Raw genomic sequence first — 8,431 nt, forward strand, 5'->3', positions numbered from 1 at the left:
AAGGGCGTAGAAGCCTGAAGAGTCAAGGGCGTAGAAGCCTGAAGAGTCAGTGGTTTATGTCAAAGCAAGTTATTGGAAGCTCAAACAACTTTCCCTGAATACGAATTCGCAACTTTCGATTTATAGCAGGTACCTACTTTGCTGCCAGGTGAACAAGGACCAAGGGAAGCTGGCAAGTGTGTCGGAACAAATTTCCACCGACCCAGGAATCGAACCCGTGACAACTGGCTTGCGAGGCAAGAGCGGTACAGCTCTACCCACAGGCGCCCCAGCTGAGCTGATTTGCTGAAAATTAGCGTCTCCTACCCAACTACAATTGGGTTGTACAGTAATAAGGTTGAACAAGAGGACAGAACATGATTATGTCTCGTTGGCAATTATGTTTATTGCAATGGTAATTACTTATCTATTTTCATGATAATTTCCGATAAAACGGTTTTGATGGTACAATAAAAGCAGGTACTGTAAATATAGTAGGTGTTACAAGAAATATTAATACTTAGACAATAGATTTTTTTTAAGAGATGATTTAAAGGAAGGGAGCGTAGGCTTTGCTCGGATGTGTGGGGGTAAGTTGTTCCACACCTTCACACCGTGATATTTTATGGAGGAGTAGCTCTGGGTGCCTTAAGTTGTATCTCTGATTATACCGGAACTGGAAATAATTATTGTCAAGCAAGTGATTGATAGATTCAGATTTGCCCCCGAGGGGGATAGTTTATTGGGCACCCCCTTACATCCTGTGCAAGGTGAAGCGCAGAAGCATTTACAGCGCCCATCTGGGAAGTATGCAAAGTTCATACTTGCCTTTATGACTCGTGCATTAAGGGGGTAAAAGCCTGAAGGGTCATAGGTTTTGTCAAGTTACATAAAGTGAGAGAATGATGAGTGCGTGGGGGGAAACTTCCCGGTACATTTCATCTGTTTATGGCAAAGCGTGGCAGGTCCCTAATAATGTCAAGTGCCAGGCCTGTCACTAGTAGGAGGGATATCTGGTCAGGGAGGGAAGAGGTGTTGGTAACAGCTAGGGACCTGTAGGAGGTGGTCATAGGGCACGTGAGGATGTAGTGAGAGAGGGTGTGAGAGGCGGGTTGGCCACAAAGTTTACAAACAGTGCGGCCAGGCTCAGGGTTGCCAATGTACTCCCATAGGTACCTGTACCCTAGGTGCAGTCTCATGTACATAATCTGTTGAGATCGAGTCAGGGATTGATACTCTTTGTAGTGGCGGTTGTCGTCACCGGTTACAGCGTCATAGTGGCATAGTGTGACGCTACCCCGTTGCTTCAGGTGTGTCCAATTTTCATCGAATGCCTCTCGTTGTGTGGCGTGTATGCGAGATTTGAGATGACTCAAGGAGAGGGCGAGAGCGGCTTCAATATCTTCTTGTGTAGCTTCTTTGGCAAGCCGACCTACAGTGTCACAGGCAGTTATTCCTATAAGTGACAGGATCTAAATAAACTTGACACGGATGTCATCAGTTTGTTCTAGCCCGGCGACGGCGGCTAGGGTGTGTTGGGCGGCAGGGGAGGAGGGGGAGGCTAATTTGAGCCTCGCTAGCGCCGAAGTGCTGTCACTGATTATAAGGAGGTTCCAGCGTTCAGTGCGAGCATACAGTAGGTCGCCACCTCATGAATGCCCGCGAGGATGGCTATGCTTTCAGCATCAGTGGAGGAGGCCCAGTCGTGGACCCTGATTTTCCTGCAGGCCTGGCGCTCAGGAATCCACACAGCTGTCCCAGCGCTGCCCAGCGTGGTAACAGACCCATCACAGTAGACGAGGATAGGAGGGTGGGAGGTCTTAAGAGAGGAGGCGACATCATTAATCTGCTCAAGGCAGTTAAGTTTGAGCATATACCGCAGTTGGGTGGATTTACGACCAGGGAAGGTGTGGACGACAACATCAACACTCGGGGAAGTCCACGGCGGTAGAGGCGAATGAAAAGTGATTGATAGATTTGTAAACAAAGGGGCACAGCAGTAGGTGTTAACATCTTCGAATTTAAAAATTTTCAATATAGCTAATTTTTTATTTGTGTGATCTCTTTTTTTTTCAAGTAGGTCATTGTCCGTACAACTCTCTTTTGTGCAGTAACCAGAGATTATGTTTTTGAAGAGCTAGAGGCCCCCCCCGCCCCCCCCATACTGTGTGACAGTGTATCAGGTGTTGGTAAACAAGATCATGATAGATTTCTTTCATTGCTGTGACAGTGAATGACTGTCGAGTGTGATACAGACTATTAAAAAAAACCCAACTTCTTTCAATATTATGAGTTACTAGGCATCAATTAGAGAGTTTGAAAATCTTTCATTCACACGTAATTGTCAAAATATAAATCATATAAAAGTAGCGTAGAAAAAAAATTCTTTGCTGACCTTAAGCATAAATCAAGTACTATTTATTAACAGAGACCTTGTTAAGCTGTAAAAATACGCCGTTGTACCTTATATTTCTTATGTAATCCCTTATGAAGTGTGTAAGGGGGATAGCGCGAACGCAGTCCCCCGCTAACAAAAATTGCGCACTCGAGTTAACCACATTTGGGTTAATCGCAAGGGTCAGCATCACCGGAGTGCAATGGTGAGCCTCGCCCTGGGAAAACCGCCTTCGTGATCACGGTATCTCCTGTGCCAGGTAAGTATGCCCTGAATTGTTCATCCTAAACCCTAACCTAACTTGACTGACTATCATTGTGCTGAACCATCTCTCTTATGATATTTATTTAAATTTATAAACCAATTATATGATAACTTTTTATATAATTCGTAATATGCTAAAATAAAAATTGTCACATTAAAAGTGAGAGGCATATGATGGAAATAAACAAGTTTGGCTTTATAAACTATTCATTTCCATCAAAACACAAACATACGGGGTTAGAAAATTTTAACTATTGATAATTTTTTCGCGTTTTTCTTGTGTCTAATTCAATATGATTTCCCATTAGATCCAAAATAAAGTAATTAATAGTATCTCAACCATCAATTCAATTCAATTTCAATTGTTTATTCCTTGATAGAGGAAGCGGGATCCTAGTGCTGTCACTAGGTACCCCTGTACAATGACACCAGAATCATCTGGCAAGTGTGAAAAGTATATACAGTATAAATATTATAAATGGGCTTACTAAAGCCTAAGGAAGGAAGGATGTTCCTTTAACACATAATTAATATTATTTACAAAATATCTGGCCAGTATTGGGAGGATCATCGTGTCTCCGTCAGGGGGTCGTGGAGTGGTGGTCCAGCAGGCGTCACGGAAGCGTTGTGTGTGGGGACATCTTAGGAGGTAGTGAATAAGGGTGCGGCTGTCGGGTCTTCTGCATAACGCACAAGAGCGTTGCTCAGGGAATGTGGGGATACCAATCTCCCAAGCAAAGTCATATCCAATGATGATACGGGCAGCAATCACGTCCCCCTTCCGCGACCCTTTCCCGTAGACGTATGAGAAGTCAGGAAGTTTACGGAGGACATCGTACCATGTGGGCGGGGAGTCCAGGGGGATGGCTGCTTCCCGAGCTTCTCTCTGTTTGCGGCGGATTTGGGTCCTAATCTGTAAGAGTGTTCGAGGAACAACGTAGTCAGGTGTGGCCTTGTTGCAGCCAGTCTTGGCAAGGTCATCTGCTGCCTCATTCCCCAAGATACCGACATGACTAGGTATCCATAGGAATGTCACAGGACGGCCTTCATCCTGAAGTGTGGATGTTAACCCTCGTATTCGGAGGATGAGGTCCTTATTTTCTCCAGATCCAAATGCGATCCCGTCGAGAGCAGACCTGGAATCGCAGCAGACAAGCAAGGGGCAGAAACCATCTGCTTCTTCCTCAGCGAGAAGGGCAGCAAGGAGGGCTATTAGTTCAGCCTGAGTGGAGGATGCCCCGTCAGAAACTCTGAGAGACAGTTTGATAGGCTCAGGGGCATGAGGACGGGAGATGTAGACACCAGCCCCGGCCCTACCTGTAGCGGGGTCAACAGAACCATCAGTGTAGAGGACGACCCTACCTGGGGACCAGTGAGCGATCCTGGAGAGGTGGTATTTGCAGAGAATAACAGGGTTCACCTGGGATTTCGGGAGTGGTCCACCGAGGGCAATCACTTCAGGTTGAAAATCCAGCCAGGGAGAAGGAGACGAACCAACAGCAGGGGTGACAACAATATCAGGCAGGAGGTCATGTTCCTGAAGGGCTCGGATGAGTGACCCTCGCCACTGTCTTCTAGATGGAGGTCGGTCTCGAACAGCAGTAGTCAAGTTGGTTTGGACATAGTGGCCCCTAGGATCCCGTAGAATGGAAACGGCAGTTTTTAGGTAAAACTCCTGGACACGATCCTGTAAGGGGGAAAGACCAAGTTCGTTATATAGAGAAGTAGAGCGTGTCCACTGAGGAGCCCCAAGGATGATACGAGCAGCTTTCCTCTGGATAACTTCGAGACGGTTGACAGCAGTCCGACTAATGTTGACGAGGGCAGGGGCGGCGTAGTCGACACAGGAACGGACAAAGGACTTGTACATGGTGAGAAGTACAGGGATGGTGGCACCAAGGGAACCCCTGCACATGGTAGAGAGGGGAGCGAGACGCCGAAAGCATATGTCTCGAAGATAACGGACTTCAGGGACCTGACAACGTGTGCGAGTTACATACACACCCAGGTATTTTGTCTCATTAACCCAGTCCAAGGGCGTTCCTGATAAGAGAAGGGGTGGAGGTACAACACGACCGTGCCACATGGCTTTTGTTTTCGCAGTTGAAAGAAGGAAACCAAGTGAATCACTCTCTGGAGACCAGATCAAGGGCTTCCTGCATGCTGAGGTAGTCAGGGGCTTGGAGGAGGACATCGTCGGCATATCCTGAGTGGACAACTTCTGTCGGCCATGGGAGTGATGCAATGGAGTGCATGAGAGTGTTAAACAAGGTGGGACTCAGGACTCCACCTTGAGGGGTGCCGAGGTTCATTTCTTGAACAGAAGACATAGAGCCTTCAACGCGAACCCGGGCCTGACGTCCAGTGAGGTAAGAGGCAATCCATTGTAGAAGTCTCCCTTTAACCCCTAACCGTGCAAGTTCAGCTAAAATGAGGGCAGGCTGAGCCGTATCAAAGGCTCCCTTGATATCAAGGAAGACGGAGACGCGGGCAGTCTGATTGCAATAAAAGGAAGCAATGGAGTGTGCTGTGCTGCGATGTTGAATGAAACCATTGAGGGAGTTGTGGAAGCCGCCTATGGTGTGAAGAAGGCGACGATGGAGTATCCTCTCCATCATCTTGCAAACACAGGAGGTAAGACTAATGGGTCGATATTTCCCAGGATCTCCCGGCTTAGGGATGGGATAATAGTGGCATTTTTCCAGTTGGACGGGAGAACCCCATGTTCATAAGACATATTGTAGAGAGCAAGCAAGGGGCCGTTGAGGACGGAGTAGGTTATATGATCATCCCCAGGAGAGGTGTCTTTTCTAGAGCGACGAGCACTGTCAAGCTCGAACTGTGTGATGGGATGATCAGTGGGGGCAGGGGAGGTAAGAGCAGCACGAACAACAGGCTCAGACGCATCGATGTGGGCCTGCACTGCCTCCTGCATTGGATCTGGAAGTGCCTCAGGGGAGGAAGCTCGTGCCCAGTCCTCCATTAAAGAGCAGGCAAGGGAGGCGGGGTCAGGGTGGGGAGGAGGCCTCCGTCGAGTACCCCGTATAGCATTAATCCGATTCCATACATAAGAGGGTGACGACTGGAACGATAGAGATCCCGTGAAGGATAGCCAGTCCGCCTCACGTATCCGACGGCGCTCCTGAGTTGCAAAGGAGCACCAATTTTTGAAGTCTTCCCAGTCCTCTGGAGACCGAGACCTCCGTATGGCAGAGTGGAGATCACGGGTTGCCTGCCGGAGATGTCTCATGGCAGGGATACGATACCAGTAGTTGGTGGCACTTCTGGGGTGACGGGGAGGGCGTGGAGGGGTAGCGCGATTGACAGAGTCATACACGGCATCAACAAAATCAGCGCTGTAAGAGTCAAGGGACTGAGGGACAACATAAGAATCCGCCCAGGTAGAAAGGTAAGGGAGGAACAGCGAGGATCATGAGCCTGAGATGGGTAGTAACGGCAAGATGGTCACTATACAGAGCAGGCTCGGTGCAGACGGTAGGATGAAAGGAAGTATGACCGTTCAATAGTAAGCCAACATCAAGGAAACTATGGGGGAGGCGAGTAGGATCGTCAGGACAAAGAAAGCGAACATCATCATCCCCATTAAGAAATTGTGAGAGATGTGATCCATTAAGGGTACATGGAGTGGGATGATCCGGAGTAAGAGTGGGATGGCGGGCATTAAAGTCGCCAAGAACAATAGTGGGAACCCCATCATGGAGGTCGTGAAGAACCTGGGGGTCCAGAGAATCACTCTTGAAATGAACATTGACTACACGAAGGGTCCGGTCAGACGGGGGTCCAGGAGTCACGAGCCTGCCCACGGTGAGTAACATCGTCTGTGATGGTTTCCTGAAGTAGAGCAACATCTACTTGATGGGAGAGCACAAACTGGGCGAGGTCTGTCCGGCGAGGTCTAAGTCCCTGGATGTTCCATTGTAAGAAGAGGAGGGCACGGCCTCCGGTGTGAGATGAGTCGGAGGGGCTAGACAGGGCTCCAGAGGAGGTACCAAATTCTGTTGAGAGAAATGGAGAGGGAGGAGTGGGAGAGCGAGGGATGGATCCTCCATCTCGGGAGATGGAAGGAGGCGGGTCATCAGGGCTTGCAAAATGCGCCCCTGTTGGGTCAGGGTGTCCAGAATGAGTTGTTGTTGCTTCTGCAATGTCGCAATTGTTTTCACAAACAAGTCGAGTTGGGCTGAGAGAAGGTTGATTTGCTCGGAGTGGCGATCCAGACGGAGGATGTTTCAGAACCAACCCAGTAGCTGGAGGAGATTGTTGAGGCCTGACTGGCATGGTAGGCGGGACGGAGGTTGAGGTGGTGGTGCTGGTGAGAGACAGCGGGGGTCCGGGTGGGCAGGAGATGGTGGAGACTGTGTGGCAGGGCCGGCAACGACCTTGTTCCAAGAACGGTAGGGAGAGGGAGGGAGGGGAGAAAGGATGGGTGGTAGGGGTGATGGAGGGGGTGGTAGAGGAGAGGAGATCAATGGGAAATCCTTGGTGGATGGAAGAGGCGGTGGTGGATAGGATTGAGGTTTGGTTGACAGGGGCTTCGTCAGAGACGAGGGCGGTGGTACAAGGTAAGTTTTCCCCGGGCGAGTGCCAGGACGCTGTGGGCAATTGGCATTCCAGGCGTGGTGACTGCCATGGCAATTGACACACCGTGGAACAACTGGGATTTTGTTCTGAATTTTCGATTTGCATTCCATTGTGTCGTGAGGACCTGCACAGAAACCGCAGGCGACCATCCTCGTGCACTCCCAGGTGCGGTGTTTCCACGATTGGCAACGACCACAGATTTTCGGGGTTCCGATAAATCGGTCGAGAGGACAGTTGTGAATTGGTCCTACATTCACCTTCGGGGGGAGGGGGCCCACCCACCAGCCGATGAGTTCGTTGGATGGACGTTTGGAGACCGGGTTGATGCGGCGCTCCATGTCGAGTAGTTGTGGGAGAAGAGGGCGAAGATCGTCGATAGGGATCTCCCAGGGTACGTGGCGAACCATTACCTTGGTACGACGAGTTTCTGGGGCGATGGTGGTGAACTTCAGCATCACCTCCCCCTGGGGAGCAGGAAAGCCCACCTGAGTGAGCAGGCGTACCGTCTCGTCCATTTGTGTGGTGACTATCACGGCTGTGGGACCTCGGCGGAGGCGAAGTGTTGAGTCCTGAAGTGGAGAGCAGTGACGGAAGAACCAGGTCGTCCGTGTGCTCAGAGGCAAGTCCCGAGGGAAGGCGAGACGACGAAGGCGCGACGGGGCAGGGAGACAAAGGGAATCCCCTATGTCCATCGTCGGCGGAGGGTCGGTCATTGAGCCACATGTAGGCTCACTTGGGGACCCCGATGACAGAAGTCCACCCTCTACAGCCCCAGAAGGGGTGCAAGGGGGAGCCGTGGCCCCTGCTGGAGACCCTGACTTCTGAGGTTTCTGTTTCTTCTTTGACGTGTCTTCAAGAAGAAAGTCGTCAGCATCACTGTCACCTACTGCCGCCGTTTCCAACGAACGGGAGCGTTTAACGGCGGGCATAGGGCACGTTGGTAACACTGCAGTCAGGTGGAGTGATAATGACGTCACACTATCACATTGCGCATGCGCAAACTTGAAAAACTTTGCTCAGAGGGATCGAGTGGTAGGACCAGATGTTTTATCCCCAAAAAATGACAAAGTCCAAAAGTAACAAAAAAATATATGCCACTGTGCTGATAACTGGGTCTTACTATAGTTGTCTGCACAGGCTGGGATTGGTAGACGCGTTGAATTCGTCAGAAATACGAATTTTAAGGAGCAGTCT

At 49.8% G+C, this 8,431-nt stretch overlaps 1 non-coding gene across 1 annotated transcript; it reads right to left on the minus strand.

The window, feature by feature from the left end:
* Positions 1-2,478: 2,478 nt before the first annotated feature.
* LOC121858511 lies at positions 2,479-2,641 on the minus strand. Its single transcript, XR_006087461.1, has one exon. It is a non-coding gene; the product is annotated as a U1 spliceosomal RNA (small nuclear RNA).
* Between the last annotated feature and the right edge of the window lie 5,790 nt (positions 2,642-8,431).

The sequence above is a fragment of the Homarus americanus genome, unplaced genomic scaffold, assembly GCF_018991925.1.
Source record: "Homarus americanus isolate GMGI-L3 unplaced genomic scaffold, GMGI_Hamer_2.0 scaffold20459, whole genome shotgun sequence".
NCBI lineage: Eukaryota > Metazoa > Arthropoda > Malacostraca > Decapoda > Nephropidae > Homarus > Homarus americanus.